This window comes from Gymnodraco acuticeps, unplaced genomic scaffold (genome assembly GCF_902827175.1).
Source record: "Gymnodraco acuticeps unplaced genomic scaffold, fGymAcu1.1, whole genome shotgun sequence".
NCBI classification, from domain to species: domain Eukaryota; kingdom Metazoa; phylum Chordata; class Actinopteri; order Perciformes; family Bathydraconidae; genus Gymnodraco; species Gymnodraco acuticeps.
This window is the reverse complement of record NW_022991708.1, coordinates 16,922-25,000: the sequence shown is the minus strand read 5'-3', so window position 1 is coordinate 25,000 and position 8,079 is coordinate 16,922.

Here is an 8,079-nt window from a genome sequence, read left to right as displayed (position 1 = left end):
TCCCCTGGTCTCCCAGCTGTGTGTGTCACTCTTTAGTGTCCCCTGGTCTCCCAGCTGTGTGCATCACTCTTTAGTGTCCCCTAGTCTCCCAGCTGTGTGCGTCACTCTTTAGTGTCCCCTGGTCTCCCAGCTGTGTGCGTCACTCATTAGTGTCCCCTGGTCTCCCAGCTGTGTGCATCACTCTTTAGTGTCCCCTAGTCTCCCAGCTGTGTGCGTCACTCTTTAGTGTCCCCTGGTCTCCCAGCTGTGTGCGTCACTCTTTAGTGTCCCCTGGTCTCCCAGCTGTGTGCGTCACTTTTTAGTGTCCCCTAGTCTCCCAGCTGTGTGCGTCACTCTTTAGTGTCCCCTGGTCTCCCAGCTGTGTGCGTCACTCTTTAGTGTCCCCTGGTCTCCCAGCTGTGTGCGTCACTCTTTAGTGTCCCCTAGTCTCCCAGCTGTGTGCGTCACTCTTTAGTGTCCCCTGGTCTCCCAGCTGTGTGCTTCACTCTTTAGTGTCCCCTAGTCTCCCAGCTGTGTGCGTTACTCTTTAGTGTCCCCTGGTCTCCCAGTTGTGTGCGTCACTCTTTAGTGTCCCCTAGTCTCCCAGCTGTGTGCGTCACTCTTTAGTGTCCCCTGGTCTCCCAGCTGTGTGCGTCACTCTTTAGTGTCCCCTGGTCTCCCAGCTGTGTGCGTCACTCTTTAGTGTCCCCTGGTGTCCCAGCTGTGTGCGTCACTCTTTAGTGTCCCCTAGTCTCCCAGCTGTGTGCGTCACTCTTTAGTGTCCCCTGGTCTCCCAGCTGTGTGCGTCACTCTTTAGTGTCCCCTGGTCTCCAGCTGTGTGCGTCACTCTTTAGTGTCCCCTGGTCTCCCAGCTGTGTGCGTCACTCTTTAGTGTCCCCTGGTCTCCCAGCTGTGTCCGTCACTCTTTAGTGTCCCCTGGTCTCCCAGCTGTGTGCGTCACTCTTTAGTGTCCCCTGGTCTCCGGCTGTGTGCGTCACTCTTTAGTGTCCCCTGGTCTCCAGCTGTGTGCTTCACTCTTTAGTGTCCCCTGGTCTCCCAGCTGTGTGCGTCTCTCTTTAGTGTCCCCTGGTCTCCCAGCTGTGTGCGTCACTCTTTAGTGTCCCATGGTCTCCCAGCTGTGTGCGTCACTCTTTAGTGTCCTCTGGTCTCCCAGCTGTGTGCGTCACTCTTTAGTGTCCCCTGGTCTCCAGCTGTGTGCGTCACTCTTTAGTGTCCCCTGGTCTCCGGCTGTGTGCGTCTCTCTTTAGTGTCCCCTGGTCTCCAGCTGTGTGCGTCACTCTTTAGTGTCCCCTGGTCTCCCAGCTGTGTGCGTCACTCTTTAGTGTCCCCTGGTCTCCCAGCTGTGTCCGTCACTCTTTAGTGTCCCCTGGTCTCCAGCTGTGTGCGTCACTCTTTAGTGTCCCATGGTCTCCCAGCTGTGTGCGTCTCTCTTTAGTGTCCCCTGGTCTCCCAGCTGTGTGCGTCACTCTTTAGTGTCCCATGGTCTCCCAGCTGTGTGCGTCACTCTTTAGTGTCCTCTGGTCTCCCAGCTGTGTGCGTCACTCTTTAGTGTCCCCTGGTCTCCCAGCTGTGTGCGTCTCGCTTTAGTGTCCCCTGTCTCCCAGCTGTGTGCGTCACTCTTTAGTGTCCCATGGTCTCCCAGCTGTGTGCGTCTCTCTTTAGTGTCCCCTGGTCTCCAGCTGTGTGCGTCACTCTTTAGTGTCCCCTGGTCTCCGGCTGTGTGCGTCACTCTTTAGTGTCCCCTGGTCTCCGGCTGTGTGCGTCACTCTTTAGTGTCCCCTGGTCTCCGGCTGTGTGCGTCACTCTTTAGTGTCCCCTGGTCTCCAGCTGTGTGCGTCACTCTTTAGTGTCCCCTGGTCTCCGGCTGTGTGCGTCATTCTTTAGTGTCCCCTGGTCTCCAGCTGTGTGCGTCACTCTTTAGTGTCCCCTGGTCTCCGGCTGTGTGCGTCTCTCTTTAGTGTCCCCTGGTCTCCAGCTGTGTGCGTCACTCTTTAGTGTCCCCTGGTCTCCGGCTGTGTGCGTCACTCTTTAGTGTCCCCTGGTCTCCGGCTGTGTGCCTCACTCTTTAGTGTCCCCTGGTCTCCCAGCTGTGTGCGTCTCTCTTTAGTGTCCCCTGGTCTCCCAGCTGTGTGCGTCACTCTTTAGTGTCCCCTGGTCTCCGGCTGTGTGCGTCACTCTTTAGTGTCCCCTGGTCTCCGGCTGTGTGCCTCACTCTTTAGTGTCCCCTGGTCTCCCAGCTGTGTGCGTCTCTCTTTAGTGTCCCCTGGTCTCCCAGCTGTGTGCGTCACTCTTTAGTGTCCCCTGGTCTCCCAGCTGTGTGCGTCTCTCTTTAGTGTCCCCTGGTCTCCTCAAGCTGCTGGATGTTCTCTAAACGCTGCATGTGTTGTCAAGTTGCTGGAGATGTTTCTTCATGTGGAACCTTTGGGTTTTAATATTTTTGAATATCAAGAATAAGAGACCAATACAAACAGGAAGAGCATTGATCTGTGTGATATGTGGATCCTCCCAAACCAAACGCTCTGTACTCTCAGATCACATCCGGCAAAGAGACGTGAGAGAAATCAAGTTGCTTCAGAGCCCCCCCCCCTAATGAAGGGACTGTTGGTGTTTCAGTAGAGAGCGAGACCTGGAAGAGACTCGTGTTGAACGAACGTCTGCTTTAATGCGGCGCTCCCTCCTCAGAACAGCGTCTGCTCCTCGCTGCTGGACTGAAGGTTAATTGTTCGTCTGTTCAGGGTCAGTCCTCCTCTTCCTCCTCTTCCTCCTTTGTGCCGTTAACATCCTCAAATTTCTGCTCCCTTTCTCTTTTCCCTCTCAGAGGCTCCACATTGTGTTCAGACCTTCTTTCTTCGCACAGCGTTTTATTCCAGAGGACGATGATTGGAAAGAGACAGAAGAGTCTGAAGCTCATCGAGCCTTTTGTCTTCCGTCTTATTGGGCGCTGGAATAAGGAATACGAGATGTAGAAACCCGGATCAGCTGGGTCCTAATGTGAGGATATAGTGAGGAAGAAGAAGCACGGGAAATCATATCCAGCCCCAAAGACAAGGACACTCATTCATCCAAACACTTGGTGCAAAATAAAGAATGAAATGCAATATTCTTCCAGCTTGAATCGGTGAATGTTTGTTTTTAGATCTGGTTTTAAGGTAAAATAATATCTCTACAAATCCAAATATGATGCCAATAAAATTGCAATGCTTAATAAACAACTAGAGAAAACAATTTATAGATAAATGCAAATATTTAAAGTTAAGCTCGACAGAAACTGAGGAATCAGAGTTTTACCCGGATGCTTAAATAAAAGCTATTTGATATCATGGACTCTTTTGTTTTGCTTGAGGAGGCTTTCTTTATTAGAGCAGGTTTTATCAACAGGAGACACAGAGAGGAGGTTGAAGAGGCCATGCTCTTCTTCTATGGTGTGTTCTATAGGTCTTAGTGCATGTAAACGGTCTGCAGAGGCTAAAATTCCTGAGTGTCTGTTAGTGCTACGTTCTGAAGAGCTCTCTGATTGGATATGAACCCTCCGCCTCCTCCTACAGGCTGATATCTGGAGTCGTTGGACGTAATATATCGTAGCAGTATCTTGCTTTTTGGATGTTTAGGGAACATTAGTGTGCGCGATAATCTTGGGACCAACAAATGAGGGTTAGAGTCCTTCAGCCTCCATCACCCTGATTGAGTCTCATCGAGTAAAGAAAAAGCACTTCCACCCGAACAGACACACACTCTGTCTGGTCGTGTTATCTGTTATCTGCTCTTTATACTTTAACACAGTGCTCTCTCAGGCCTCCCCCCGCTGCAGTCACTGAGGTGCAAATTAGCAACGAGCTAACACAAAGCAACATGGATCTGAATGCGAGTGCAACGATGTGATTTATGGCCCAGTCTTCAGCTGGTGGCAGCAGCGCAGCCACATCAATAACAGCCGGGTGTTCGGCACAAAGCGACAAGTTAATTACCAGAAACAAATGGAGGAAGTTCAGCGTCTCTGCTCTCAGGAGCTCGAGCAGCAGGAGGAGGATCCTTCTCTCTCCCAACGAGGCGGGAGCAGAGGATCAGACTCCAGGAGGGTTTCCCGCCGGGTTGGAGCTTCAATCTGGTGCTGCGTGAGGGGGGTCAGGTCTGTCTGTTTCATGAGCATGCCACCTCAGTCTTACATTGAGATGGCATCACATATCGGGGGGGGGGGGGGGGGGGGTTTAATAATAATAATAATAATAATAATAACAGATTTGTAATGTAATTTGTAATAAAGCTGTTGGTAATGCCTCGGGGTTCCGGTGGGCATGTAAACAAATGCATAATGCTGCGCTATACTTTGTGGCCTCACCCGGTTGCATAGCGACACTTATTGTTTAGGTGTCTTTTAATAAGCAGGTAGTCATATCATTAGCTAGAACTAGCTAGATCTGATCGATATGGACATAAACGAGAGTGAAGTCTAATCTGACGGGAGAGAGAGATCAGCTGCTGCTGCTGACGAGTCGACACGCAGCTCTGCATGATCACATGCAGCGGTGAGCGGACAAAACACACACTTCAGGTTAGAATATCACACGTAGCTATTTTAATGACCTCTCAAACTACCTAAACTAGTTATAGACATGTTTAGTTTTACTGTCGGGTCACTCATTACTGATCCGCGAGCTGCATGACACTGGCATGATAGATTGCCCGATCGGGCAACCAGCAGGTGAGGCTTCATTGCCCGAGCTAAATACTAGATGGCCATCGGGCAGTCGTTAATGTCGAGCCCTGAATAATAATAGATTACATTTATAGAGCGGTGCAGGGATGACATATTTACCCTGAAGCAAGCTGCTGGTTCCCTCGACGAAAAGCAATGCAACTTCTCCAAAGGGTTTTGGAAAATAGCTGGAAATAAGGTCCGTGGAAACGAACCTGTTTGATAAATGCACGTTTTGTTCAGGATAATCTCCACATGTCTACTTTTATAATGTTCTAATCATAAATCTAATGTCCAGAAGCTAAATGCTAACGTGATGCTATAAAGGAGCTACAGCCGAGTCCAGCAGCACGACTTCAACGTCACGCCGACTTCTGATCCAGATTCAAACACACAGACTCTAGATGGAACGAGTTGAAGCGTTTGTTTGAACAGTCTGCAGGAGGCAGGGACTTGCTTTCAAGCTGAACAGAAACTAACTCAGAGGAGTGTTCACGTGTTCGGCGTAATGACGTACAACGGCCTCCACGGCTTCTGTATTCCTATTCAGCCACTTGGTAACAACCATCGTTTCTCAGACACGTCCACTCTTCAGAAATCACCAGTGGGGTCACTGCTGATGATTTAATGTCCTAGAACAAAACGTGATCCGTCTCTTCAATGCGTCTCAACCGCAGACTTTATTCAGATAGTTTCTCAAACCCTATGGAGAGATCCCATTGGCTCTGAGACGAGGGAACAGGAAGTGGGGAAATGCTTACTCACTTCCTGGTTTTAAGACTCGTCACTGCACCGCTCTGTTATAACGCCTTTCAAGGGACCCAAGGAGCTTTACATGGCTTCAAGTTTCAAGGCTTTTATTGTCCAGAGTGTGCAGAGCCACCGTGGAGTTAAGACGATGAACACCTGAGGTCACAGACTCCTGTAACAGCGCAACACAACAAAACAGATAATACATACAAAAATATAAACAATGTACAACATTTGTACAGCTGATTTATATTCCATATTTTATTCCTCTATTTCATTCCATTGCAATGTAAATACTGCTATATTTTACTGTATATTTTAAATTATTCTTAATATTTTTCTAATTCTCTACCTGTGTTGTTGAAGGCGGGGTAGGTCATTCTGGAGAAACCAGCTCGAGTGCTAGAATGTGAAAATACACAGCCGAAAATAATCTGCCCCTTCCTCACAGAGCCCCTCCTCCAACACACACGAACGCGCACATGACCAATGAGGGCACGAGATCAGTGTGTGCCCCGATGGAAGGCTGACAGGCAGGTAGGCCATCCAGTTACTTTAGCCGGCTCAGATGATTGGTCGAGCTTTCTACAGCGCCACGGCTTCCACAGATGATGTTTTTATGTATTTCTTGTCAAAGCACTTCAGATATTCAACAGCTTTAGGAATCCAAAGTACAACATATAATAAGTACCCTGTATCAAGATTGATGCAAAACAAGTGATATTTGACCTTTTTAGAGAGATTAAGCAAAAGAAACGCTTCTGGGCCATTTGGGTGGATTTGACCATCTCTGGCCCCATTGCTCGATGTTGCTGATTGACATCTCTCTCTAACCGTCAGAGCCAATGGAATCGAGGGGAACTCCCACTCACTCCTTATTTGCAGCGCCATATAATAGAAGAGTTACGACAACGGAAGTCCAAAAACGGTTATCGTCACGTGGTTCATGTAGACGAGGATCGTTCATGGCGGGCAATGTGAATGCATTGATAACAGGAGATAGAACTACGATTTTTGGTAATTATTAGTGAATAAAGGTTTTGATTTGCAATATTTATACAACAAATCGATATGTGTATGTATTTACATCAATATGTTTTAAAAGATAAAATAGAATTTGCTAATATTAGGATTAGTGTGAACAACTAGTTTACATGTTAGGCTAACAGTGCCTTGTTAAAGAGCCTGTTGCTGTTTATTTATAGCTTTGAATTCTTTAAAACCAATATTATCTTCTTAAACTTGTATGGTAGTCAGGAGCATCACTTTCTAATGTTTATTGATACATTTAGAGGGAGGGGATCTAAAGTAATGCTTTACAATTCAGATTAGATTCATTTCTACCATTTTCTTAAATTCATGGTAGTTTCAGTAACCATGGTAACTGAGGACACAAGTTATCTAAATGACTAATGTCATCTGTATGGCTTTCAGAAAGGACAGGAGACCGACAGGTGACTATCAAAGGACTAGCAGCAGCAGCATGATGATGATGATGATGTTAAATGTGTTGTTTTAGGAACATCCAAATACATGGAATTCAATAAACATTGAATAGCATATCATACAGTTTGTCTGTGCCTTTTCCTCCGTGTTGTCCTGGTTTGCTGTGCTGCCTCCTAGTCGCCACCATGGTGTGCTGTGCTGCCTCCTAGTCTCCACCATGGTGTGCTGTGCTGCCTCCTAGTCTCCACCTTGGTGTGCTGTGCTGCCTCCTAGTCTCCACCATGGTGTGCTGTGCTGCCTCCTAGTCTCCACCATGGTGTGCTGTGCTGCCTCCTAGTCTCCACCTTGGTTTGCTGTGCTGCCTCCTAGTCTCCACCATGGTTTGCTGTGCTGCCTCCTAGTCGCCACCATGGTGTGCTGTGCTGCCTCCTAGTCTCCACCTTGGTTTGCTGTGCTGCCTCCTAGTCTCCACCTTGGTTTGCTGTGCTGCCTCCTAGTCTCCACCATGGTTTGCTGTGCTGCCTCCTAGTCTCCACCATGGTGTGCTGTGCTGCCTCCTAGTCTCCACCATGGTGTGCTGTGCTGCCTCCTAGTCTCCACCATGGTGTGCTGTGCTGCCTCCTAGTCTCCACCATGGTGTGCTGTGCTGCCTCCTAGTCGCCACCATGGTTTGCTGTGCTGCCTCCTAGTCTCCACCTTGGTTTGCTGTGCTGCCTCCTAGTCGCCACCATGGTTTGCTGTGCTGCCTCCTAGTCGCCACCATGGTGTGCTGTGCTGCCTCCTAGTCTCCAACATTGGTTTGCTGTGCTGCCTCCTAGTCTCACCACCTTGGTTTGCTGTGCTGCCTCCTAGTCTCCACCATGGTTTGCTGTGCTGCCTCCTAGTCTCCACCATGGTTTGCTGTGCTGCCTCCTAGTCTCCACCATGGTTTGCTGTGCTGCCTCCTAGTCTCCACCCCATGGTGTGCTGTGCTGCCTCCTCGTCTCCACCATGGTGTGCTGTGCTGCCTCCTAGTCTCCACCATGGTTTGCTGTGCTGCCTCCTAGTCTCCACCATGGTTGCTGTGCTGCCTCCTAGTCTCCACCATGGTTTGCTGTGCTGCCTCCTAGTCTCCACCATGGTTTGCTGTGCTGCCTCCTAGTCTCCACCATGGTTTGCTGTGCTGCCTCCTAGTCTCCACCATGGTGTGC